This window comes from Zea mays, chromosome 1, assembly GCF_902167145.1.
Source record: "Zea mays cultivar B73 chromosome 1, Zm-B73-REFERENCE-NAM-5.0, whole genome shotgun sequence".
Taxonomy (NCBI): Eukaryota; Viridiplantae; Streptophyta; class Magnoliopsida; order Poales; family Poaceae; genus Zea; species Zea mays.
The window spans coordinates 31340580-31368334 of NC_050096.1; the positions used below are offsets into that span (position 1 = coordinate 31340580).

The 27755-nt window shown below is 50.6% G+C and overlaps 1 pseudogene; it reads right to left on the bottom strand.

The window, feature by feature from the left end:
• Positions 1 to 8379: 8379 nt before the first annotated feature.
• Positions 8380 to 11053, bottom strand: LOC103644533 (pectinesterase 31-like; annotated as a pseudogene).
• Positions 11054 to 27755: the final 16702 nt, after the last annotated feature.

Below are 27755 nucleotides of genomic sequence, written 5' to 3' on the forward strand. Positions count from 1 at the left end.
TAGACCCTGTTGATGGCGTGGCAAGCCGTGTTCACGGCTTCCGACCAAAAACGCTCGGGGGTCTTGAACTCTCCAAGCATAGTCCTCGCCATGTCGATTAGCGTCCTGTTCTTCCTCTCTACCACACCATTTTGCTGTGGTGTGTAGGGAGCGGAGAACTCATGCTTGATCCCTTCCTCCTCAAGGAACTCCTCTACTTGAAGGTTCTTGAACTCGGACCCGTTGTCGCTCCTTATCTTCTTCACCTTGAGCTCAAACTCATTTTGAGCTCTCCTGAGGAAGCGCTTGAGGGTCCCTTGGGTTTCAGACTTATCCTGCAAAAAGAATACCCAAGTGAAGCGGGAAAAGTCATCAACAATAACTAGACCATACTTACTTCCTCCTATACTCAAATAGGCGACGGGTCCGAAGAGGTCCATATGCAGCAGCTCCAGGGGTCTTGAAGTGGTCATCACATTCTTGCTGTGATGTGCTCCTCCCACTTGTTTACCTGCTTGACAAGCTGCACAAGGTCTATCTTTTTCGAATTGCACGTTAGTCAAACCTATCACGTGTTCTCCCTTTAGAAGCTTGTGAAGGTTCTTCATCCCCACATGTGCTAAGCGGCGATGCCACAGCCAGCCCATGCTAGTCTTAGCTATTAAGCATGCATCTAGACCGGCCTCTTCTTTTGCAAAATCAACTAAATAAAGTTTGCCGTCTAATACACCCTTAAAAGCTAGTGAACCATCACTTCTTCTAAAGACAGACACATCTATATTTGTAAATAGACAGTTATACCCCATGTTGCATAATTGACTAACAGATAGCAAATTATAACCAAGAGACTCAACTAAAAACACATTAGAGATAGAGTGCTCATTAGAAATTGCAATTTTACCTAACCCTTTTACCTTGCCTTGATTCCCATCACCGAAAATTATTGAATCTTGGGAATCCTTATTCTTGACGTAGGAGGTGAACATCTTCTTCTCCCCCGTCATATGGTTTGTGCATCCGCTGTCGATAATCCAGCTTGAACCCCCGGATGCATAAACCTGCAAGGCAAATTTAGGCTTGGGTCTTAGGTACCCAACTCATGTTGGGTCCTACAAGGTTAGCACAAATATCCTTAGGGACCCAAATGCAAGTTTTGTCTCCCCTGCATCTTGCCCCTAATTTTCTAGCAACTATCTTCCTATCCTTTCTACAAATAGCAAAGGAAGCATTTAAAGCACAATAAATTGTAGAAGGTTCATTTACTACTTTCCTAGGAGCATAAATAATATTCTTTCTAGGCACATGATGAATAGCATTTCTCCTAGTCACATTTCTACCATGCATATAGGAAGAACTAGAAGCAGTCATGGCATAAGAATCATAAGCATGTGAATTAAAAGCATCATAACTTCTAAAAGCATTTCTAGAATTTTTCCTATCATGATACAAGAAGGCATGGTTCTTTTTAGCACTAGTAGCCATAGGGGCCTTCCCTTTCTCCTTAGCGGGAATGGGAGTCTTATGGCTTGTCAAGTTCTTGACTTCCCTCTTGAAGCCAAGCCCATCCTTAATTGAGGGGTGTCTACCAATTGTGTAGGCATCCCTTGCAAATTTTAGTTTATCAAAATCGCTTTTGCTAGTCTTAAGTTGGGCATTAAGACTAGCCACTTCATCATTCAATTTAGAAATTGAAACTAGGTGTTTACTACAAGCATCAATATTAAAATCTTTACACCTAGTGCAAACCATAACATGTTCTACACAAGAGTTAGATTTACTAGCCACTTCTAGTTTAGCATTTAAATCATTATTAACACCTTTTAAAGTAGCAATGGTTTCATGACAAGAAGATAATTCACTAGAAAGCACTTCATTTCTTTTAATTTCTAGAGCAAGAGAATTTTGTGCACTAACAAATTTATCATGCTCCTCATATAAAAGATCCTCTTGTTTTTCTAGTAATCTATTCTTATCATTCAAAGCATCAATCAACTCATTAATTTTATCTATCTTAGATCTATCTAAGCCCTTGAACAAGCATGAATAATCTATGTCATCATCATCACTAGACTCATTATCACTAGAGGAAGCATAAGTGGAGTCTTGAGTACTCACCTTCTTCTCCCTTGCCATAAGGCATGTGTGATGCTCGTTGGGGAAGAGGGATGACTTGTTGAAGGCAGTGGCGGCGAGTCCTTCATTGTCGGAGTCAGAGGAGGAGCAATCCGAATCCCACTCCTTGCCTAGATGTGCCTCGCCCTTTGCCTTCTTGTATGCCTTCTTCTTCTCCCTCTTGCTCCCTTGTTCCTGGTCACTTTCATTATCGGGACAGTTAGCAATAAAATGACCAAGCTTACCGCATTTGAAGCATGAGCGCTTCTCCTTTGTCTTGGTCTTGCTTGGCTGTCCCTTGCGACCTTTAAGCGCCGTCTTGAAGCGCTTAATGATGAGGGCCATCTCCTCATTATTTAGCCCGGCCGCCTCAACTTGCGCCACCTTGCTTGGTAGCGCCTCCTTGCTCCTTGTTGCCTTGAGAGCAATGGGTTGAGGCTCATGGATTGGACCATTCAATGCGTCGTCCACGTACCTTGCCTCCTTGATCATCGTTCGCCCGCTTACAAATTTTCCAAGAACTTCTTCGGGTGACATCTTGGTGTACCTAGGATTTTCACGAATATTGTTCACCAAATGAGGATCAAGAACGGTAAATGACCTTAGCATTAGGCGGACGACGTCGTGGTCCGTCCATCGCGTGCTTCCGTAGCTCCTTATTTTGTTGATAAGGGTCTTCAGCCTGTTGTAAGTTTGGGTTGGCTCTTCTCCCCTTATCATTGCGAATCGTCCAAGCTCGCCCTCCACCAACTCCATTTTAGTGAGCATGGTGATGTCGTTCCCCTCGTGAGAGATTTTGAGGGTGTCCCATATCTTCTTGGCGTTGTCCAAGCCGCTCACCTTATTGTACTCTTCCCTGCACAAAGATGCTAATAGAATAGTAGTAGCTTGTGCATTTCTATGGATTTGTTCATTTATAAGCATAGGGCTATCCGAGCTATCAAATTTCATTCCATTCTCTACAATCTCCCATATGCTTGGATGGAGAGAGAATAAGTGACTACGCATTTTGTGACTCCAAAATCTGTAGTCTTCCCCATCGAAGTGTGGAGGTTTGCCAAGAGGAATGGAAAGCAAATGCGAATTCGAACTATGTGGAATACGAGAATAATCAAATGAAAAGTTCGAATTGACCGTCTTCCTGTAGTCGTTGTCGTCGTCCTTTTGGGAAGAGGTAGACTCATCGCTATCGTCGTAGTAGACGATCTCCTTGATGCGCCTTGTCTTCTTTTTCTTCCCATCTTTGCGCTTGTGGCCTGAGCCCGAGTCAGTAGTCTTGTCATCCTTCGGCTCGTTGACGAAGGACTCCTTCTCCTTGTCGTTGATCACGATTCCCTTCCCCTTAGGATCCATCTCTTCGGGCGATTAGTCCCTTCTTGAAGAGAACGGCTCTGATACCAATTGAGAGCACCTAGAGGGGGGGTGAATAGGTGATACTGTAAACTTCAAAACTTAAGCCACAAAACTTTGATTAAGTGTTAGCACAGTTAATGCCAAGTGGCTAGAGAGAAGATCTTGCACAATAGGATAATCACACGGAGTTCAACACAGAGAAGACACAGTGATTTATCCCGTGGTTCGGCCAAGTACAAAACTTGCCTACTCCACGTTGTGGCATCCCAACGGACGAGAGTTGCACTCAACTCCTCTCAAATGATCCAATGATCAACTTGAATACCACAGTGTTATGCTTTTCCTTTCAATTTCCCGTTTGCGAGGAATCTCCACAACTTGGAGTCTCTCGCCCTTACACTTGAGATTCAACAAGAAATACGGAGTAAGGGAGGGAAGCAACACACACAAATCCACAGCAAAATGCGCACACACACGGCCAAGAATCGAGCTCAAAAAGACTATCTCAAAGTTCTCACTAGAACGGAGCTCGAATCACTTAGAATGACAAACGAATGCGCAAAGACTGAGTGTGGATGATCAAGAATGCTCTAAGGTTGCTTGGTATCCTCCTCCATGCGCCTAGGGGTCCCTTTTATAGCCCCAAGGCAGCTAGGAGCCGTTGAGAGCAAATCTGGAAGTCTGATCTTGCCTTCTGTCGTCGGGCGCACCGGACAGTCCGGTGCACACCGGACACTGTCCGGTGCCCGATTTCCTTCCTTAAACAGCGCAGTCGACCGTTACTGATCTGGGAGCCGTTGGCGCACCGGACATGTCCGGTGCACACCGGACAGTCCGGTGCCCCCTTCCGACCGTTGGCTTGGCCACGTGTCGCGCGCAGAATCCGCGGCCGACCGTTGGCTCACCGGACAGTCCGGTGCACACCGGACAGTCCGGTGAATTTTAGCCGTACGCCGTCGGCGAATTCCCGAGAGCGGCCTGTTCGGCCGAGGCAGCCTGGCGCACCGGACACTGTCCGGTGCACCACCGGACAGTCCGGTGCCCCAGACCGAAACAGCCCCTTGGCTGTACACAGCCACCTTTTTCCTTTTCTTTTTCTTCCTGTTTCCAATACTTAGACAAGTATATTAGTACACAAAACCAATGTACTAAGACTTAGAAACATACCTTTGCTCTTGATTTGCACTTTGTTCATCCATTGCATAAATTCACATTTTAAGCACTTGAGTTGGCACTCAATCACCAAAATACTTAGAAATGGCCCAAGGGCACATTTCCCTTTTAGATATCAACTCGCAAACAAACATTTTGAAATGAAATTTGAAATTCATTTTGAATTTAGAGCAAGTTTGAGAAAATTCCAAGATTTGAATTTTTGGGATGCTACACACCGATGGCACACCGGACAGTCCGGTGCAACACCGGACAGTCCGGTGAATTATAGCGAAGTGGCTTTTCCAGAAACCCGAAGGTGGCGAGTTTGAGTTGATTCACCCTAGTGCACCGGACACTGTCCGGTGCGCCAGACCAGGGCAGCCTTCGGTTGGTTTTGCTCCTTTCTGTTTGAACCCTATCTTGGACTTTTTATTGGTTTGTGTTGAACCTTTGGCACCTGTAGAACTTATAATCTAGAGCAAACTGGTTAGTCCAATTATTTGTGTTGGGCAATTCAACCACCAAAATCATTTAGGAAAAGGTTTGACCCTATTTCCCTTTCAAGTAGAGAATAGTGAACCAATCACACCAAGCTGCAATGCGAGGTGCGTAACTGTGAGTTGTTGGGCTCGAATGGGCTAACAACGTCGGCCCATATGTCTATGTGAATAGTGTGACCCGAGTATAATAGTCTATAGACACTGCTCCATGTATAAAGAGGGTTTTCAACTACATCATCTCTACTCCTTTAAAAGCAGAGTTTCGCGCGTTGTCCTTTCGTCGCCCGCCACATGCCACGCCAACCAAGCAAACCGTCTGCTCGTCGCCCCCACAACCTCCCCGCCCACCGCACTCGCAACTACCAATCAAGCGACCCGCGCAAACCGCCCGCCCGTCGTCCCCGCAACATCTGAGCTTTGTGACCGCTGCACAACCTTTGAGTCCCTTGATCGCCGTTGTCGTGCGTCGTCCCCATCCCACCGACGGCGCTCGCAACCCCCACCATGTGCATGCCACTGCTTCTGCATCCTGATGTCGTGTGTCATCCACGGTCCCCTCGGTGGTCGCAACCCTCGCCCCAGCCCCTCACGAAATGCCCGCACCATCGCCGGAAACAACCCCACCCGCTCGCGGTGCGCCCACCGCAATCGAATCGCCCGCGCTCTACGTGATGCTCCCCCGTCCACCTTTTTAACACATCTAGAGCTCCCTTTTTATAGCTTTTGAATATCAAGAGAACCTATCACAAGTTTAACACATTTATAGCTCTCTTTTTTCAAGGTACTGAATTTAGTGTTTGGATTCTAAATGTGAGAAAGTATAATAGACTTTATCTATACCAATATATAATTCATCAGTTTAAACTTTGCAAAACCCACCAAACTAAATTACCCCCACACCCATAACCTCCACTAAATCCACCAAATAAATTGCACCGAGACTTAACACACCATCAAAAACCAACAGTTCAGATTTCTAGATAACTCACTCTCCCTTACCCACTCAAATCCAATGGAAACTATTATTTGGATCATCCCTCATCTCTCCCCCTCCCTTGCGACCTTGCCTCCCTCGGCCTCCCCCTCCCCCTACACCCTGTCACCTCTCCCTCCCCCTTCCCTCACTTGTGCCCCCGTTGCCGTCGACCCCTTCCCTCCCTCAGATCCCACCGCCCCAGCCTCCCCTCCCCTCCCGCGACATCGTCGTCCCTCCCCTCACTCATGCCGTCGTGTGGACCCCTCCCCTCTTTGAGATCATAGCGTTAGCACGGGCTATACGCTAGTAGCTTTCAATACTTTAAATAATAAATAGAGTATTTATAAAGCTTAATTGATCTTAAGAACTTCATATCATATGATTACACTAAAATAGTTTAAAGTTTTATTCATTATTAACTTTATCCAAAACATTAGAATGGTTAGGTATATGATCTAATCATCTAAAGTTTTCATAGTCTATCTAAATCTTTTGGGCACTTATGGCCTTTGCGTGAACTTTGATTCGCTACTCTTGGATTTCTCGTAAATCTTAGATGGTTAGGTATTGCTTATAAAGTTCCTAATTTGTATGATATACCTGTGATTTTCTTTGAAAAAAGTCTATAACCCGTTGAGCTTTAGATGATGGCCTACTTCACTTATTAACCTTCAAAATCGGTTGTTCAACCTCATGACTTTATAAAACCAGACAAATAACCCCTAGACAATTATAGTTGGTGGTTTTAATGACGTGACACTGATTTAAGTGGCATCCGTTTTGTCTTTTATAATCCTGTCTTCTACTGGTGTCCAAAATTTATATAATTTTACACAAAAATCTATAATTCGATATTATATTTGCTCTAATTTATCTTTAAGTTTAGAAATAACAACATAATTACTAAAAATAAAACTATATAAAAAGAGTTTAATATTTTTGTTCCTAATTCATCTCTTATATTCTCATACAAAAAATATTACTGGAGCTGAATAATGGTATTATTAAACTACTAAGATGTTTGTTACAAGTTGAACGATCTTTTTTTTAATTACTAACTAAATTATATATATACTAGGTGTGTGCCCGTGCGTTGCAACGGGAACATATAATACCATTGATAACTTATGTACGTTGGGGATGAGCATCAACACATATCTGACCGGATCTTCTTCTTCCTTGGGGATCTGGAGAAAAGGCTGTTCGAAAGCCAAACATGTCAAGACCTGATTATGTGTTGTCCTTGTGTCTCTGAACATGATCAGCACACTGTTCGACGCTTGTATGAGTCTTGTTAATTTGCATGCCTCGTGCATAGTCTCTCAACCATCAATTCATTATGGTATACAGAATCTGTGTGACAGACATTATCAAATTCACATAAATTATTTTAAAGAGTCAATATAGAGTTTTATATGATAGAGAAATACGTGTGGATTAAAAAATGATAAACAAAAGATCTAAAATATAACAGTTCGATCAAGTTGCATAAGATGTACAATTTTTCCAATTGCTTCTGCATTTGGAAGTCCACCTTTCTGTGTTATCTTTGCTATTTCCGACTTAATAGAATCCAAATAGTATTGAACACTAAGAAAAATACAAAATGAGATGGAGTTGTGTTGACTGAAAAACATATGTATGTAGCATTTGGAATAAAAAATACACTTTAAGTATTCAAGTACCAGATAATGTCAGACAAGGGATTAATGCCGCAGAGCAAAGTACACTTTAAGTATTCAGTCGGCTAGATGATTTGTTTGATTAGTGCCATACCGGCCACTGAGAGAGACGGAACGTGGCTTAAGCGTTGACGTGGATCATGTGTTGCTCACTCTAACTCCTCCAGCTCTAGTGCCACACTGAGGTGCGTCTTTTTACGTGGGGTTGCTTGGGTGATTTGGAGGGTGTACGACCGGTGGGGCCCACATGTAGGAGACATGTACGACCGGTGGGGGCAGGTAGATGGCAGAACACAGGTCCCACGGTTCAAAGGCAGAACAGCCGGTGGCAGAACATGTCAGAGGCAGACTACTATTGGAGATAGAGATTTCATCAGGTGGAATAATTTTGGGTCTAACCCTGGACAACCGAAGAGGCCCGAAGGAAGAAGTTTGCCATGCGGATTCTGTATTATTTATATGATCGAGAAGTCCTTGAACAGGATGTATAGTTCACATTTCCCAGCAATCACATAACAAGTCCGCATTGCTAAGAAAGACAATTTCTTCGTACACATGATCGCAGTACCTACTGCTCACCTCTCGTTACAATCCCCTTTATAATTTATTCATCTACATAGAGTCACTGAGGCGAAGACGCTGAAACTGGGACCGGAGTTCCCAACCTGTGGACCAACCATGGATTCTCGATATCTGGATCAATGAAAGTCTATAAAAGGAACGACATAGCTTCATCACCGAACAGTTCTTTGCACCAAGGTACCCGTCCTGATACGCTTGATCCTGGACCGGAGCACCTGCAAAGAATGCCAATAAGAGCTAGCCAGGAAGAGCTAGAAAGTACAAGAGAAAAGGAATGATCAACCAGCAAAGACATCGCCCTTTTGAGGTTCAAGTAACACCCGTGTTCAAGAACAACGAGAAACAGAAAGACACAAGGCTGAGACCTGTACTCGTAGAAGCAAGCGGTTTGCTCATTCTCAGGCTTGTCCCAATTATGCCACCCAACAGGCTCTATGCATAGCTCCATGAAAGTTTTTGCAAAAACAACCCTCCCGAAGGGCTCCCAGGGCCGGCCTAGGTACATGTAGGTAGCTTCTTCGTTACCAGTAATAATACACCTGGATAGTGTCATGTCATTGGGCAGGTAAGTTTGTTAGTAAGAAGGAAATGGTAAACACTCTGCTTGGAAGATTATCTAGCCTAATCTCTAGATAATCATGTAGCAGGCAGATTTACACATTATGTGTAAGAACACTGGTGAGTGGCGAACGACTCACTTGAAGAACACGAATCCAGTTGGTTCTGAAGAGGATTTCTGGCCATGAGCAGTAATATACCCCGTTGATTTGTAGTGGATATGGCAATGCTCCAGAAGGGCAGCGGAATCTCCAAAGATGAAGTCACAACTACCTTCAACGTAACAGTTCTTCAGGAGCTGCTTTCCCCCATGCAAATGTAAGGTTTCCTTGATCGTTTGCATAGCAAATTAGAATATCTATAAGTAACAGAACGATAGAACTAAATAATGGCAGCTATGTTTATATCTCCATACGACTTGGAAGCTCAGGTAAGCTAAGGCATTTTTCGAAGAAGCAAACATCGAATAAATAGCACAATGTGATGAGGCACCTACAGCTAGCGTGGAAATGAACTAATAAAAAGAGAAATAACAAAAAACAATGAACTCATACAGTCAATAGGGTAAAAGAAAAGAAAGTACTGGCCAGCCGAGGAATCTGCAGCCGTAAAAGGCACACCTGTCAGCCGTCACACGAACTGTTGCTGCTTGTCCAGACACCTATATAACACAGCACACCAGCATCACTGACTAACCAGATCCTCCACCACAGGTACCACATAAACACAAGTCTGCTAGGATATATAGTACCTGGGGAGCTGAGTTCTTAAAAACATCATTCTCTAAGATGAATTCATCCCTTCCACAATAACTGTTGCACTGCTCAGTGTCCCTGTGCCAATCGCTCCTGATGGCTGGTGAGAGAACAAATGCAGAATATGTGAGGGGTATTCAGAAAAAAAAATACAAGAGGAGAAAATCCTGGTACAAGAACTTTACATGATCGCATCTGATTATGTGAAGGGTATTCAGAAAAGCTACCTGAGTGTGTTTGATGCAAGTCGTAGTCCTGTTGTTCCAACAAATCACAGTGTCCTTTATCGAAGATCCGCACAAGGTGATGAAGTTCTTGGTCCTGGGAATGCGCACCTGCTGCCGGTGCACACCAGGACCAATCCTGATGACGGTGCCCACTTGGTTGTTCGGCGAAACAGCATCCACGGCGTCCTGAACGCTTGCGAATGAGACGACCCCATCATAACCAAGGACTGCTACCTCAGGAGACGCAACAAGCAGAAATAACACCTATGTGAAATTCTTGTTGTCACCTATGTGAAATTTTTGTTGTCTTCCTTGTATGTCATATACCTACATGGGAGGACAGTAGCATCCCCCTTGGTTCCGAGTGGCAAATAACACATTCTTTCTCTGGATAATTTGCATCAAACACACCCCCGTTCACAGAGCATCCCTGCTGCATCATACAAAAATATGTTACAACTGCTTCCTTTCATTTCACCCCAGTAGGCGCTAGGCGGTACCCTGTGAGGTCTCGACTCTCGAGGCCTTCACGCTGAGCAAGAGCTTTGTTCTGTCATCTTTCACTGCCCCCCTCCCTTTGGTCCCGCGAAAGATCTCCTCAAAACAAAGAAATCTTTACGGCACTAAATTACCAAATCACTCTGCGACACCGCACTAATCCGAAGAATCCAATCTCGCCCCGTTCGAATTCCAGGCATTTAGGGCCACCCCTGAAGAAACAATCGGCAGCAAAAGGAAATGGTGAGCTGAAAAAAAACACAGTTGGACGGCACTGCAGTCCGTGCTCGTGAGTCGTGACGTTCAATGGTTCTGCTCAATAGGGCCTCTGCTGGATGCGAGCCACTTGCAGGCCAGCCATGGCGCGACACTTCTGTTGCCTGCAAGCTGAAAGCGCGCAATGCCAGTATTCTGTTTCTGCTGCTACAGAAAATTGTTGTTTCTTGGTCAAACGGAACCTGGTAGTCGCACTTTGGAGTATTTTCTGTTAGCGTACCGTACAGTACAGGAAGCTAAAACCGAGTACTAACTGTTTGACTTCAATTTGCGAATGAGATGCTTTGTTTAGTCAGAGTAGATGAGGATTCACCATGCTATGGTAGCGGCGGCCGACGGCCGGCAGCCGGTGAGAGATGGAGGATCCCTGAATCGCGCCGCGCCATGCGCCATGTGCCATGCGCGGTGACTAACCGCCACGTTTTTTTCTTCCTGAGCTGCTCCTACTGTCGCTGAGGTGAGCGCAACTGTCTCCTCTTGTTGCGGTTGTCCGTGGTTGCCGGCGGGGCGGTGCCAGCGGCATTATTGGCGCCCACGGACACGGAAGCGCCCAGACTGGGACTCCCGCTCCCCCCGGCGTGCGCGACGACAGAGACGCCCGAGGACGCCACCCCCGTCGACGTCGACGTCGATTGCGTCGGCGACTTGTCGTCCTCCCGAATAATTGCGCTGTAGCAGGAGTACACATGCCCCTGCCAGACACCAACAGCGGCCGCATTTGTTACTCATCATTGCGCTCTCCGCCAACAGCCTCCCTTCCCAGAAGGAATTGCAACGCGTTGCGAGACGACGGCGGATGCACAGACACAGTGGGCGACAGGGCAGGAGGGGCTCTTACGATGTCTAGCTGCGGAAATGATGAACCCAGGATCGCCTTGAGCGCGTCCAGATTGCCGGCGGGCGTCTCCCTGCCACGAGCGACGAGGATGGATGCTACGGCGATGGTCGACGGCTGGTACTCCACCGAGCTCATCGTTGCAATGCAAACGAATGTCAGTCCCGGCCGCGGTCCTCTCAGACTCCATGGAACGGAAGGGAATGCGCGGGGGTGAGAGGAAAGGGCCAACCTCTGATCGCTGCGAAGACGCACTCCACGGCGCGCACAGTTAGTCAGCATTTCACCTCCACGATGCCTTTGCTGATGGATTTCGTCGAACACCTTCGCGGCGTCCTCCATCCCATCCACCAGGTCCGTCCCCGTTCTGACTATGGACGGCAACAGGCTGTCCACCATGCTTTTGCTGATGCCCTGGGGGTTCACCTCCACGATGTGCTGGCCTCTCTTCACCACCACGGGTTCGGTGTCCAGCACGTTGTCGAGATGGTCGAGCAGCTCCTTGTCCCGACAGGAACCGAAGTCCGGATCTGCCTCGTCGTGGTGCTGCGTGTAGACGACGGGAGGAGAAGCCGCTGACTCCCTCCCCACCCCGCCGGTCCATGACTGGCAGGCGTCGGAGACGATTCAGCTCGCCAGCGGAACCGGGGCACCGCCATCCCTATCGAAGTCCTGTGGCTCCGCGCTGAGGCAGAACACGGGCCCTTCCTCCCGCAATCCCTCGAAGAGCGGCAGGAAGAGCGCACCGCCGAGGAGGTCCCGCACCTCGCCGAGCTTGGCGGACGCGATGGAAATCCCCGAGTCGTCGCCGCCGCTCCGGCCGACCGCGCAAGGGAGAGACGGGAGCCAGTCGGGACTTGCTGGTAGAGGACCCGGCTCCACCGCTGCTTCCGCTTCTCGACTGGGGCGGTGGCGGGCAGTCGCGGACGCGACGAGGAGGCGGACGTGGGTAGCCCGGAAACGGCGAAGTAGCGGCGGAATCGAGGTCGTCACCTGCCTGCTTCCCTTGTGCCTCTGCTGCCGCCTCGGCTCGCGACGTTGCGGGCGGGAGTAGGGAGGCGCTGGCGTGCGCCGTTGCGGGCGCTGGCGCGGGCGTGCGGGATCTGGATTCGCGGCGAATGCGGCGCGTGGGAGCTGGATTCGCGGCGGCTGCGACGCGCGGGAGGCGGTTGCGGGGTAGGGAGCGGGGGCAGTCTACACTGCCCCCTTAATAGTTAGTAGAGATTTCCTTTTCTAATTATGTCTCATTTAGCTCGCTTTACGTACCGGTGCAACTTTTTTATAACAGATCTGCCGGTAGACTATTACATTGGAAATAAAAAGAATCACCACGTTTAACCGGTATGAACCGTGAAAACCCTATTAAAACCTCTACAGTTGCAATTAACAACTAAGATTCTGTTTAGGAGTGAAGTAATTTTGAAGTTTCTGGGCAATATATGGTTTAAAGGAATACTAGAGTATTTTATGGTACGAGGTGTTTGGTTGTTTTCCTAAAAAATATGTTCCTGTTGGAACTTGCTCTCTGGTGCAAGGGGATCCAACTGAGGTGTGTAGTGACGTAAACAGGGTTCTCGCACGAGATAACAATAGCTCTATCAATCTAGCCTCTCAAGGGCACTGTGCGGGGTATTTATAGGTATCTGAGTACCCAACGTCCTCCGTTAAGGACGCATGTGCTCTCAGACACCTAGGTTATCCCCGGAATATTCCCATAAAGCGGGGTTACAGACCGTAATTACAGGGAAGCCTTTACAAATTAGGCCCGTAATGCGCAGCGGCCACGCAGGGCCTGTTACAATGGGCCAGAACGCACGTGGGCCTCCATGCTGGACGAGGTCGCAAGATAAGACGACCTCGTCACAGGTCTTCGTCCGGTGACGTATGAGACGAAGGGTGAGCCTGCACGTTGTCTTGTCTCCGTTGGTCCAGCGATTACGGCGAAGACATCGAGCGAAGGGTGGCGTCTTCGCCTTCGCCCCAACATTTGCCCTCCGAGGGACCCGTTCGACTAAGGGTGTGTTTGGTTTGACTTTTGGCTTTTGGCTTTTGCCCCCTAAAAGCCAAAAGCCAACCAAAGGGTTAGATCCAGGAAGCAGCTTTTTCTAAAAGCTGGCTTTCTCACAGTGCAAATCTGAAAGCACCCCTGAACCTGCTTTTAGTGGCTTTTCGAATGAAACTGTGAAAACATATATCGAAGAACTTTTAACGACTTTTAGTGGTTTCCACCAAACAGTTTTTAGCTTTTTAACGGCTTACAGCCTACAGCAGCTTTTTCCACAGCTCACAGCCCACAGCAACTTTTTTCACAGCCACAGCCCAACCAAACAGACCCTAAGTCATCTGGTGCCGAAGACGTCGCTAGATGGTGGAGACGCTGCCCTCGCTCGAAGTGGTTCCGCGGGGGTTTTTGACATGACCGTTGATTGACACCGTACTGTTGGACTGCGGGTTTCCCGAAGCGCCGTGCTCTTGGTATAAAAGGGAACGGGGGGGCGCGTTTTGAACTTTATCCTTCCGTGCTCCGCGAAAACCCTAACCACCTTTTCAAATCTCTTGCTACGCATCTGCCCTCCTTGCTCTTGTTCGCCGGAGATCTGGCCCGTGTGAAGCAGACTGCCCGCCGCCGCCGACGGTACGTAGCAATGCCGACCTCTTCTTCTTCTGTTGTCGCTACGCCGCCGGCCGACGCATCGTCCGAGGAGACGCTGAGCTCTGTGGCGGCGGAGGAGTTGCGCGTCGGCGATACGGTGGATTTCGGTGTGTCGCGGATGTCCTCGGTCCGCGTGCAAGATATGCAGCAGCTTGGTTACTTTGGCGGCGGAGTCGCTCGTGTTCTAGGAACGGAGGAGGTCCCCGAGCCAGAAGGCGAGTTGGTTGTGTTCGAGGCGTTCTTTGCCGCTGGTCTTCGCCTGCCTGCGCACCGCTTTGTGGGAGAAGTCTTGCGCAGATTCAATGTCCAGATCCATCAGCTAACTCCGAATGTCGTGGTGGCTCTGTCGAAGTATGTCTGGGCGACGACTTCGTACGGCGGACAACCATCAGTCGAGGTCTTCGCGAAGTACTATTGCCTGCACTGGCAGAAAAGGATGATCAGGAATAAGGTTGCCCAGTTTGGGTCCTGTACATTTACGCCGAAGACCGGCAAGACCTCGATGGAGGTGGTTGAGTTGGTTCCTTGCGCCCGCAATAAATGGGGCAACTGGCATGAGTTTTGGTTCTACGTTGCGGAGGGCACAGTCGAAGACCATTCGGGGCTCCCCGTGGCCGAGATGTGCTCGCATTATTACTCGGCATACCCGTAGTTTGAAGTGGCGGAGGAGGATGCAAGCGAAGGGGCCCTTCGGTGCGCGGCCGGCCTGAGCAGCGGGCGCGATTTGGTTGAGGAGTTTGTGGTGTACGGGGTGTGGCCTTTGGCGCATGGCTGGGCGTTGGGCGAAGTATGCCCTCGCCAGATGCCTTCCCATGGTGGGAAGCTGGTGCGAAGTCCCGCCTTCGCGCTGGATCTGCATAGCCGCGATCCAGCCGCCTTTGTGCGTGAGGCGGAGGATGGGGCGGTGCGGATCGTTGGTCGTTACATGCCGAAGTCAGAGGGCCAGCGTAGATGGGATATACGGGTCTAATGACCGCTTGAACAGGGTCTTCGAGTTGAACCGTCTGCCGTATGGCGGTTATCCCGGGCAAGACGATGTGGATCGTCACGGGAAGAAGCCGGTGGTAGAGACTGGAGACGACCCCGCGCCGGCGGCTGCCCCGTCCTCTAAGAAGAGGAAGCTAGGTATTGCTACGGGAGAACTGGGGGTTTCCGATGGTTTTCCTAGAGAATTGATGAGGACATGCGCGGCCCCAGGGGGAAGGATGTCTTCGCCCGAGCTCCGGGAGTCTTCGGCTCGGATGCTGAGGGTTACCGGGGGTTGGTGGCCTAAGAATGTTCCTATCCCCCGCGCGGCCGGCGAAGACTTTTTTACATCTCGCATGGTTCGTGATTGGAGAGTGTTTCCTTACGGGCGGAATATTGCTGTTGTTGTGTCGGCAGTGATGGACAAGGATCGTCAGGGAGCTGCGCAGAAGCGCCAGGCGGTCGTCAGGCTTCATGAGGCCAGGCCGAAGAGGCTGCGGGGGACTGCGAAGGCTGCTGCCCCCGGCGGAAGCCAGCCACCGCTGGCGGCGAAGTCGGCCGCCCCTGCATCCAGCAGGGCGCCGAAGGCTGCGAAGGCGGCTGCCGCCGGTGGTTCCAAGTCTACGAAGGCCGCCCCTGTGTCCAGCAGGGTGCCGGAGGCAGCGAAGGCGGCCCGAGAGTTGCCGCCGCCGGGCAAGCGCATCGCCGACTTCGCCACCGACATTAGTGTGGAAGATTATCTTGTTGGTAAGTCGTTGGCTCGAGTTTTTTTTAATCTGTTGATACGTCGCAGGGTCGGACGAAGGCCAACTTGTTGTTGTTCCGCCTACCGTGGCGACCGCGGCGGCTGCCGTGGTGCCCAGGTCGAAGGGCAGTGCTCTTAGTGCCAGTGGCGAGATTCCGGCACTCACTGCCGTCAGGGACGAGGCGGGTGCTGTGTCCCGTCGGCTGAAGGAGCTGAAAGAGGCATTAAGTCAGGTACGTTGAGCTAGACTTCGGCTTTTTACCGGCTTCGTTGGGGCTGTGGTCTTATGTGTGTCTTGTAGGCGGCTGACTTCGCAGACCGCGCGACGTCGGGGGCCCTTACGGCAGTTGTGTCTGCCGAAGTCGAGAGACTTCGGACGCAACATGCTGACGCCGTCCGGGAAAAGTCGACCGTCGACAGCAAGTGCCGCAAGCTAGCGGATAAGGTGGCCGTGCTGGAGGGTGAGAGACTGACCTCCGACGGCAATTGGCGGAGGAAAGGAAGGAGGCTAATGAGGCCCTCGCCAAGGCGCAGTCTGCGCAGGCGGAGGCCAATTTGGCACGGGTGGAGGGCAGTCTTGCCAGGCAGCGCGCCGAGGAGTTGGAGGGGCGGCTCAACGCTCTGCAGACCCGTGTGGAGAGGGCCGAGGCCTCGACGCGCTCGGAGGCTGAGCGGACACGCAAACAGCTTATGGATTCATACCATGAGCTGGGCGCGCGGACCGCTGACTTCGAAGTGCCGGACCGAGAGCCCGGACTTTGCTGCCTCGAGTGGATACAGGAGGAGTTGCTGGCGCTCCCCGCCATTGTGGAGGGGTTTATGTCCTATGCCTCCCTGGTCACCTGCGAGGGGGCGATGAACGCGCTCTCTCACGAAGGGTGCCAGCACTATGAGGTCTTCGACCAAGCTGATGAGGATTACAAGCGCGATATTTACAAGGTTGAGGACCCAGTGGTGAAGGAATCCGCGGGAGCCCTCTACGATCGGATGTGGGGCCCCCACGGTCGGGAGGTGGTCAGGGAGTGGGCCGAGACGGAGAGGGGTCAGGTAATGTTTGGCTTTTGTTTGGTGTTTGTTGAATGTGGGTTATATGTGGGTTTGCTGAATCTGTGTGCTGTGTCTCAGACGGCGCGTGGCGAGAGGGTGGATGACTTCGGGGCTTTGAACAGCGCGCAGCCTGGCTCGGAGTCGAACCTGGTGGTGGCTGCGTCCGAGGCCGCCCCGGAGCTGCCCCCGGAAACCGTCGAAGGCGTTCCCGACGCTCCCGCAACCACTGCGGCCGGCGGAGGCCCGTCGCCAACTGCCGCGCCGAGGGCTGAGGATCCCGTGAAGATGGCGGTGGAGCCGGCAGCGGAGGATCCCGCGACGGCTGGGTCTTCGCAGGTGGCTTAGTGGGTGTGGGTAGTTAGGGAATTTTGGATATGTTGCTAAACCTTGGTTGCTGCGCAGGTTCAAGATTTTGGGCCTGCGCACGCAACCGCTACTGCTAATTTTTTGGCGGCTTCGACCGTGGATGATGGGAATAAATCGGATGAGTCTGCATCTAAGTTTTCTGATTTTGGTGACTCTGGGAGCTCGGTTGAGTGGACCGAAGAGTCGTTGGATGAGGACTTGGACTACTTTGCGGCCTTGGATGTGGCAGCGGCGGAGGCTTCGCCGCATGCTGCGGATGCTGAAGTTGTGCCTGGTCCGAGTGCTGGGCGTAGGCGACGAAGGGCGGTTGCGAAGCGTAGAGTGAGTGAGGCAGATGGCGGACGGCTTCGTGTGAGCAGGGCTGGCAGGCAGGAACTGTTGTCCTTGCCGGCCGCTGTGAGTTCAGGTGAGGGGGAGCTGCGAAGTCTTTTTGCGGGTGAGGAGCTGAGGATAATGCTATTTAACTATAGGGAGATGAGAATTATTCCGAAGGTTGAGCCGATGTAAGGTGTGATGCCCTCACTTGTACATATGTAATAGCTTGTATGATGAGGTTGTGTGCTTTCGCACATTCGGCTATGCTCACGAAGGCGTTACGTACTTGGTCTGGTGTATTTGTTGTGTTGGTCTGGTGCGCATGTAGTCGGTCTTTGCGCGGACAGTTTGGTGTACACTTGTTAAGCTTCGTCCGACTGCACCCTTAGGCGACTGTTGCTTGGGTAGTCTTCGCGGAAGACTTCAAATTTTCGCACTTGTTGCGCTATTCCGGCTGCACCCTTAGGCGACTTCTGCACGGATAGTCTTCGCGGAAGACTTTGATTTTTCGCACTTGTTGTGCTAGTCCGGCTGCACCCTTAGGCGACTTCTGCACGGATAGACTTCGATTTTTCGCACTTGTTGTGCTAGTCCGGCTGCACCCTTAGGCGACTTCTGCACAGATAGTCTTCGATTTTTCGCACTTGTTGTGCTAGTCCGGCTGCACCCTTAGGCGACTTCTGCACGGATAGTCTTCGCGGAAGGCTTCGATTTTTCACACTTGTTGTGCTAGTTCGGCTGCACCCTTAGGCGACTTCTGCACGGATAGTCTTCGCGGAAGGCTTCGATTTTTCGCACTTGTTGTGCTAGTCCGGCTGCACCCTTAGGCGACTTTTGCATGGAGTCGTCGCACGCGAGGGTAGCTAGCGCTGGGCCTCGCGGTGACTTTGTATTGGTCGAATGTCGAAGACCGTCGGCGCGGTCTTTTTTCGACGTGGGTTTTTGCGGGGGATTTTTCACTTGTATATTACATGACTCCGCCTCGTTAAAAACCTCACCCCCGGGAGGAAAAGAGTGCGGGCCAGAATAAAGTTGTTTTTGCGAATTACAAGGGCGAACCGGCCCTGATGAGTCAAACAAAAAATTTGCGGAGAATATCGATGTTCCAGGAGTGCTCCAGGTCTTCGCCGTTTGGCGTTGCGAGCCTGTATGCGCTGGGGGAGGCCTTCGTCTTTACAATGAAAGGGCCCTCCCACTTGGGCTCCAGCTTGCCCCTGGACTCTGTCCATGCTGTTCGGACGAGTACGAGGTCCCCTTCGCTGAATTCCCTCGGGATGACTGCGTGGTCGCGCCATGCTTTTGTCTGGGCTTGGTATTTATTTAGAGCCTGTAGAGCGAAGACTCGGTCTCCATCGATGAGATCCTTCGAAGTGGGTTCGTCCACGTCGGGGATAGCTGACAAAACTGTTCGCGGGGACCCATGTTTTATTTCTTGTGGGGTCATGGCCTCTGATCCATATAGAAGGCGGAAAGGGGTGAACCCGGTCGCCCTGCACTCGGTCGTGTTTAGCGCCCAGACCGCCTCGGGTAACAAATCGGCCCACCTGCCCTTTTTTCGTCGAGGAGCATCTTTTTGACAGCTGTGAAAATTTTTCCATTGGCGCGTTCCACAACTTTGTTGGACTACGGGTGATATACTGAGGCGAAGGCAAGCTTGGTGCCAATGGAGAAGCAAAAATCCTTGAAGTCTTGGCTGTCAAACTGTTTGCCGTTGTCAACTGTTAGTTCGGACGGTACTCCGAAGCGGCAAACAATGTTTTGCCAAAAGAATTTATGTGCAGTCTTTGATGTTATTGTGGAAACAGCCCTCGCCTCGATCCATTTGGTAAAGTACTCGACAGCGACGAAGGTGAACTTGAGGTTCCCCTGAGCCATGGGCAGGGGCCCGACGATGTCCAGGCCCCAGCGCTGGAGAGGCCATGTGTGGGCGATCAGTTTTGTGAATTGCGAGGGGCTGCCTGATCGAGGAGAAAACTTCTAGCAGGCTTCGCAGGACCTTGTGACCCGATTTGCGGGGCAGATCATTGCGGGCCAGTAGAAACCTTGGCGGATCACCTTTGCGGCTAGGGCCCTTGGCCCTGCGTGAGAGCCGCAAGTACCGCTGTGGACTTCGCGCAGGATTTGGACGCCTTCGGTCTCAGTGACACATTTAAGCATTGGCTGACTGACCCCTTTCTTGTAGAGTTGGCCCTCAATCAGTGTGAAGTCCCGGCTTCGATGTTTGAGGCGCTTGGCCTCGTTGATGTCGGTTGGGTGATAGTACCCCTGTAGGAACAGGGTTATTGGTGCTCGCCAGTCTTCGGTCATAATAAGGTTGACTATGCGGTGGCCCTCGCTGTCATTGGTTATTTGGAGCCCTTCGGGGCTCCGGACGGCTGGCGTGCCGATGACGTGGTAGAACACGTCGTAGGGCAGGGACTCGCCTCTGGCGGCAGCCTTGGCCAATGCGTCGGCCTCTTCATTCTTGGCCCGGTCCACATGCTGCAAGGTGAATCCCTTGAATTGTCTCTCGAGACTTCGGATGGCCCCGAGGTATTGCATAAGTGCGGGGTCCTTTGCTGCATAGTATTTCTCGACTTGGCCGGCAACTACCTTGGAGTCTGTTCTGATAATGCAGGTGGTGACACCAAGGGCCCGCAGCTTGTGGAGGCCGAGGATGACTGCTTCGTATTCTGCTATGTTGTTTGTGCATCTGTCAGATTCCAGAGCGAAGCTGAGGCGTGCCGCATATCTGTGCTTGACCCCAGCGGGTGAGGTGATGACTGCAGCGGCGCCTGCCCCCGTGTGGCACCATGCGCCGTCGCAGTGAATCGTCCAAACCTTCTCTGCGGACGGGTCCGGCTGTGTTATTGGTCCAGTCCAGTCGACGACGAAGTCTGCTAGGACTTGTGACTTGATGGCTGTCCTGGGCTCGAAGTTGATGTGGTAGCCGGATAGTTCGGCCGCCCACTTGGCAATCCTGAACGATGCCTCCGGGTTTCTGAACAATTCACCTAGTCCCCTGTCTGAGGTGACTCAGACCTTGAATGCTTCAAAATAATGGCGCAATTTGCGCGAAGACATAACAACTGCATAGGCAATCTTCTCCAGTTCTGTCATGTTACATTTGGATGGTGTTAGCACTTCGGAGACATAATAGACTGGGCACTGCCTGATCACGCCCTCAACTGTCTGCTCCTGCACCAGTGCCGCGCTGACCGCATGTGGCGAAGCCGCAACATAGAGCAACAGGGGTAGCGAAGAGTCGGGGCTTGTAAGGACTGCCAACTTCGACAGGTACTATTTTAATGAGGCGAAGGCCGCTGCCTGCTCTGGTCCCCAAGCGAAGTCTTTTGCGCCACAGAGAGTTTTGAGGAAAGGGAGACTTCGCTCAGCGGATTTGGAGATGAATCTGTTGAGGGCGGCCAACCTGCCCGTCAGGCGCTGGACGTCTCTGGCGGACTGCGGAGGCGTCATGTTGACGATGGCCTGAATTTTGGTTGGGTTGGCCTCGATGCCGCGGTGTGATACAGGTAGCTCAATATTTTCCCTTGGCGAACGCCGAAGACGCACTTTTCTGGGTTCAGGCGAAGTCGTGCGTCTCGCATGTTCGCGAATGTCTCGGCGAGGTCAGCGAGATGGTCCTCCTTGCTCCTGCTGGCGACGACGATGTCGTCCACATATGTGAATATATTTCTGCGAACTTGCCCCTCGAGCACTGTTTTGGTAAGCCGAGAGAAGGTGGACCCGGCGTTCTTGAGTCCCTCCGGCATTCTGATGAAGCAATATGTGCCGAAGGGTGTTATAAAGCTGGTGCTAGCCTTGTCTTCCTCCTTCATGTATATTTGGTGGTAACCGGAGAAGCAGTCGAGGAGAGACATGACTTCGCATCCGGCCGCGCTATCGACTATTTTGTCGATCCGCGGCAACGGGAAGTTGTCCTTTGGGAAGGCCTTGTTGAGACTGGTGAAGTCGATGCACATTCGCCACTTGCCGCTCTTTTTCTGCACCATCACAACGTTGGAGAGCCACGTGGGGTAAGCCACTGGCTCGATAAATTTGGCTTCCAGGAGGCGGTGTACCTCTGCCTTGGCAGCCTCTGTCTTCTCGTCGGACATTTTGTGAAGCCGCTGTTTTTTCGGTCTCACCGAAGGGTCGATTCCCAAGCTGTGCTCAATTATGGATCGGCTGACCCCGACCAGGTCGAGGGCTAACCAGGCGAAGACATCTTTGTTCTTGGACAAGCAGCTGTGCCTTGTCGTGCTCACTTCGCAGTTCCCCTCTTCCTGCGAAGTGAGGTCTTTGCTGATGGTGACTGTCTGCTTGGGCGTGGCCTGGTCAAGGGGAACAGTCTTGGTCCCATCGTTGCTCTGCAGCTGTGCCTTGTCGTGCTCTTTGCCGGTTGGGCTGACGGACGCAGGGACCTCGCGCTGGGCCGTGAGGCAGTGCATATTTCTTTGTCCGGGGACGAAGTCCCGCTCTATGTTGCGCGTAGTCTGTTGATTGCCGTAGACCGCAATGGCGCCTAACGGACCTGGAATCTTCATGCACAGGTACAGTCCGTGAATGGCTGCCTCAAACTTGTTGATAGAGCCCCGGCCCATGATGGCATTGTACGGATACACCATATCGACGATATCAAAGGTTATTTGCTCACTTCGGGCATTGGGTGCTACACTGAAGGAGAGAGGCAGCTCTATTTTGCCGACAGGAAAAGTGCCCTTGCCGCCGAAACCATACAATGGGTTGTCCGAAGGCTTGAGCAGGCTGTGGCTTATGCCCATGCGGTCGAAGGCATGGAGGAAAATGATGTCTGCTTGACTGCCATTGTCGACTAGGACTTTGTGCAGGTCCCAGCCTGCCACGCTGCAGTTGATAACCATGGCGTCGATGTGGGGGGCGCTGCGCAGGTCGACGTCTCGTGCGTCGAAGGTTAGCGGTATGTGGGACCACTTTGTCTGCACGACTGGGCCAGTGATGGCGACGTGGTTGATGCTGCGGTAGTGGTCCCGCTTCTGCCGCTTTGTGTCGAAGTCGGTGCTGGACCCTCCAGTGATCATATGAATGACTCCGCGATACGGCTGATCGGCGAAGTCCTCTTGTTTTGGGGCGTGGGGGTGGGGGATGTTTTGATGTTGCTGGTGTGGAGGTGGGGGTGGGGGAGGTACGATTTATACTTCCTAGTGATGTTGGTATGCGTGGTGCGATGGATGTGGGGCGGGGGCGTGGATGTATGGTGGAGGGGGTTGCTAATAAGTGTGCGCGACAACTCTAGGGTTGTCGGCTGGCTGCGCCCGTGCCATCCTGTCTTTGGTGGCCTTCGTCTCTAGGCAGTCTCTGGTTTGGTGGGCGCAGTCTTCGCCATGAAAAAGACAGTAGAATCGACGCGGCGGCTGCGCACGCCCCCGACCCCTACCGCGAGTGCCATTTCCGCGGCCCTGGGGGGGATATTCCTGGCGGCGAGGGGCGTCAGCAGCAGGGTGCTGGTTGGCGATGTTGTGCACTTGCTGCTGATTGCGGCCGTCTCGACCGGAGTCTGGCTGCGGAGTCCTCGTCCACGTGCGGCTGGACTGTGGAGCATCTTTGGGTTTCCTCTGAAACTCAACCTTGCGCTGGTGGAGCTCTTCGGATTTGGCATATTTTTCAAATAGCTGATATAATTCCTGGAGGTTCTTGGGTGGATCCCTGATGCAGTGGCTATAAAGGACGCCGGCGCGAAGGCCACTGATGGCGTAGTGGATGGCGATCTGGTCATCGACTGAGGGCAGCTGTGACTTGAGTGTTAGGAACTTGCGGTAATACTCCCGCAGAGTCTCTTTTTCCAGCTGCTTGCAGAGTGAGAGTTTGGCCAAGGCGTCGGTGTCTGGGCGGTACCCTTGGAAGTTGAGCAGGAATTTGTCCCGGAGGCTTCTCCAGGAATCAATGGACAGCGGGGGCAACTTGGTGAACCAGGTGAGAGCTGGGCCTTCGAGGGCGATGATGAAAGACTTGGCCATCGTGGCGTCGTCCCCTCCGGAAGATGCAACGGCGACCTGATAACTCATGATGTACTGTGCTGGGTCAGTGCTGCCGTTGTACTTGGGATAGGTCCCTGCCCGGAAGTTGGCAGGCCAGGGCGTCACTTGCAGGTGTGGCGCTAGGGGACTTCGCTCGTCGAGGTAGTTGACCCCTTGGAATGGCACGACGTGTGGGAAGGCGTGGTCACGCTGGGGGAAATGTAGGTCTTCCATTTGCGCGCGCTGTTGCAGGGGTGGCCCGTGCTGCAGGCCGAGGTGGACTTCACGCATGTCTTCCAGTTGTGCGCGCTGTTGCAGGGGTGGCCCGTGCTGCAGGCCGAGGTGGCCTTCGCGCTGCATCAGCGCGATCTCCCGCTCGAGTTCCTGGGCCTTCTGCTCTTCGTCGCGTATCATTTGCCGCACCTTGGCTAGTGCAGACACACGCTGGCGCTTGGCCTCCAGTATCTCTTTTTGCCTCTGGAGATTGCGGTTCTTGATGCGCAAGGCGCGCAGCTGTAACTGTTCTTCCGCTGAGACGTCGAGGACTTCGCCGTCCTCGGTGAGGTCCGCGCCCTCCGGTGGGGCGAAGCCTGGGGGAGGTTGCGGTTGTCCTTCGGGGCCGCAGGTGCGGAGAGCGTCGTCTTCGCAGGTGCGGAGAACGTCGTCTTCAGTAGCCTCTTGGTGGGTGGAGTGGGTGAGGGTGAGGGCCTTGCCCTTTTTTGCGGCCAGCAGTGCTGCCTTCGCAGCCTCGTCAGCCTTCGAGTTAGCTTTCTTGGGTGCCATCGCGGGTGGTTTTTTCGTAGCACGAACGGTGGGCGCCAAATGTTGGAACTTGCTCTCTGGTGCAAGGGAATCCAACTGAGGTGTGTAGTGACGTAAACAGGGTTCTCGCATGAGATGACAATAGCTCTGTCAATCTAGCCTCTCAAGGGCACTGTGCGGGGGTATTTATAGGTATCTGAGTACCCAACGTCCTCCGTTAAGGACGCATGTGCCCTCAGACACCTAGGTTATCCCCGGAATATTCCCATAAAGCGGGGTTATAGACCGTAATTACAGGGAAGCCTTTACAAATTAGGCCCGTAATGCGCAGCGGCCACGCAGGGCCTGTTACAATGGGCCAGAACGCACGTGGGCCTCCATGCTGGACGAGGTCGCAAGATAAGACGACCTCGTCACAGGTCTTCGTCCGGTGACGTATGAGACGAAGGGTGAGCCTGCACGTTGTCTTGTCTCCGTTGGTCCAGCGATTACAGCGAAGGCATCGAGCGAAGGGTGGCGTCTTCACCTTCGCCCCAACAGTTCCCAAAACCATGATATTCCAGATACTATGGCATGGCTAGCTTTTGCCTAAATACTATGGTTTACAATGTTGCATCAAAACAATGTTTTCCAAAACCATGGTATTTTTGGAGTTGAACAAAACCGTGGTATTGTCGTAACAATTGCAAAGTATAGTATAGTATTGTAAAATTATGGTTTTGAAAAAACATTGTTGCCAACAGCGTAGTATTTTTTTGGAGTTTTTAGGCAATACGAAGATACCGTGGTATTTTACACTACACCAAAATAGTGAACTTCCTAGAGCCTAAACCCTAGGAAGTTAGCCCTAAACTCTAGGAAGTTAGCTACACTCTCGGAAGTTAAGTCATCCCGTCGAAAGTTTGGCTCTCAGAAATTTTTTGTGGAAGTTAGCTTAACTTCCTAGAGGGCTCTAGAAAGTTAGCTAACTTCCTACAACCAAAGAAGCCTCTCAGAAGTTAGTAGGTTCTCGGAAGTTAGTAGCTTCACGCTGTCAGCTGACTAACTTCCTACGACTAACTGTAGCCCCTAGGAAGTTAGCTGGCTAACTTCCTACGACTGACTGTAGCCCCTAGGAAGTTAGCTGACTAACTTCCTACAGCCCAATAAGCCTCTAGGAAGTTAATTTGACCAGCATTACAAATGATGTTTATTTTTATTTTACACCACATTCCACAATATAACAAATATATCAACAGCTATAGCACAACATATTTTCACATAAAACATCTCACACACAATCACATAACAATATTTAAATCTATAGTCTCATCAATTACATTACAAAAGTCTCATCCATAGTAATAATAAGACACATCTCATCATCCAATACTAATAAGAGACAATATCTCATACATAGTCATAATAAAAGTCTCAAGTATCAGAACACAATAACATGGAAGCTCACGGTCGCCGATCACCATCGGGTTACAGTGACGAGTGATGGTCGATACCTCCACTAGCGAAGAGGGTTTCGACAAAGTAACTGTAGCATCATTGGCAGCTATCTATGGAATCGAATGCTGCATGAACTCAATTCATTTATAAATAACTGTAACATCTAGAAGCAATGGAAAATTTTCAACACAAGCAAAAACATCAATTACCTCAAGATATTGTTGCTCAGTCATATCGAGTCCATATTGTGTCGCCTCATTCTTACTCTCTGGACGTCGCCCTTCACTACCAAACATAGCTTGACTAATCACCTGGATTCGAGCATAGTACATCATATCCCAAACAACACTTGTCGCATTCCTATGGAACACGGAGTGTGCGTGTTCCGTATGAGTATCTCCTTCGGGCAACTTGTAATGTTTCTAAAAAAAGAAGCATAGTCAAAATCCATAATGTGAAACAATCATCGAGATTACAACTTTAAAAAATTCTAACATACCCAGAAGTCGTGCCAAACTGTAGCTTGCGCATTCCCATGTTGTGCATTTATTGCAAGGGCATATTGATCCCATCTTGTGACAGGGACCTCCTTACCATCCTCTATCACCAATCCAGGCCATTTCATATGACATATGTTGCTCAACACATTCTTTACTTGCCTTCGACGACCTGTGCCGGTGAAACTACTATCCACCCAAGCCCTAACAGCACAAGAACAATTGTCAAATGCAAAATGTAATCGTGTAATAGTGTAAGACATAAGAACGAAGCAAATTAATGTCGAAAGCATTCCAGTTTCCAAATTGTTGTATATACACATACATTAGGTTTAGGTCTAGCAAATTAATGAATGAATGAATGGATTAATATAATATACCTGTGCGGCCAAAAAGTGGAAGCTTGATGCTAGGTAGAGGGTGTCGAGGCCAGGCCCACCTCCCCCGCTCCACAACCATTGAAGGTGCAGCAGCAGCTAATAACGCATGGGGCACTCAGGTTTAGGGCCTTAGCTACCTCCTCCCTGCATTTTGCATACACTGCTCCTTCAGGCGAGGCCGTCGCGTCGTGCTGCTGCCCGTTGTATGTGTAGTTACCTTTTTTCAACAAAAAATCAGACTAGCTTAAAAATGTTTGCTTGTATATATGAGGCATGCATGAGCAAGATCAGCATATATATATATATATATATATATATATATATATATATATATATATATATATATATATATATATATATATATATATATATATATATATATATATATACACACACGCCTTTGAATCAACGCATCATGCAGGAACTGAACTACCCATACTTCTTCGCGTCCAGAATCTTCACTCGAGCTGCAAAAGCACCGTAGTTCAAGTAGCTACAAGAAAGACAGACAGACAGACAGAGAGAGAGAGAGGAGAGAGAGAACACAAGGTTTCTTGGTGATCATCCATTCATTTGAGCATAGATAGATGTGGGCATGGATTCATCAGTGATGATTTGCCAGCTGACATGTGAGCATAATGTGCCGGTGGCGACCGCGGCAGGCGGGGGCGGCTGCGGCGGGCGGGTCAGGTGCGTCGGCGGGCGTAGGCGGGAGTGGGAGTGCGGCGGCGGTTTCCTGGTGGAAGAGAGACACGGGAGTGAGAAAGGAGTGAGAAGAGGATAAGATTGAGTAGAGTTTTAAGATAAAAAATATAACTTCCTAGAGCCGGCCGTAGGAAGTTAGCTTTTCGTTTGACTGGTCAAAAGCTGAAATCTAACTTCCTAGAGGAGGTCGTAGGAAGTTAGCTGTCCATGCTAACTTCTTAGAGCCGGCCCTAGAAAGTTAGCTTTTCGTTTGACTGGTCAAAAACTAAAATCTAACTTCCTAAAGGAGGCCGTAGGAAGTTAGCTACCCATGCTAACTTCCTAGAGCCGGTCGTAGGAAGTTAACTTTTCGTTTGACTTGTCAAAAGCTTAAATCTAACTTCCTAGAGGAGGCCGTAGAAAGTTAGAATGGGCAGCTA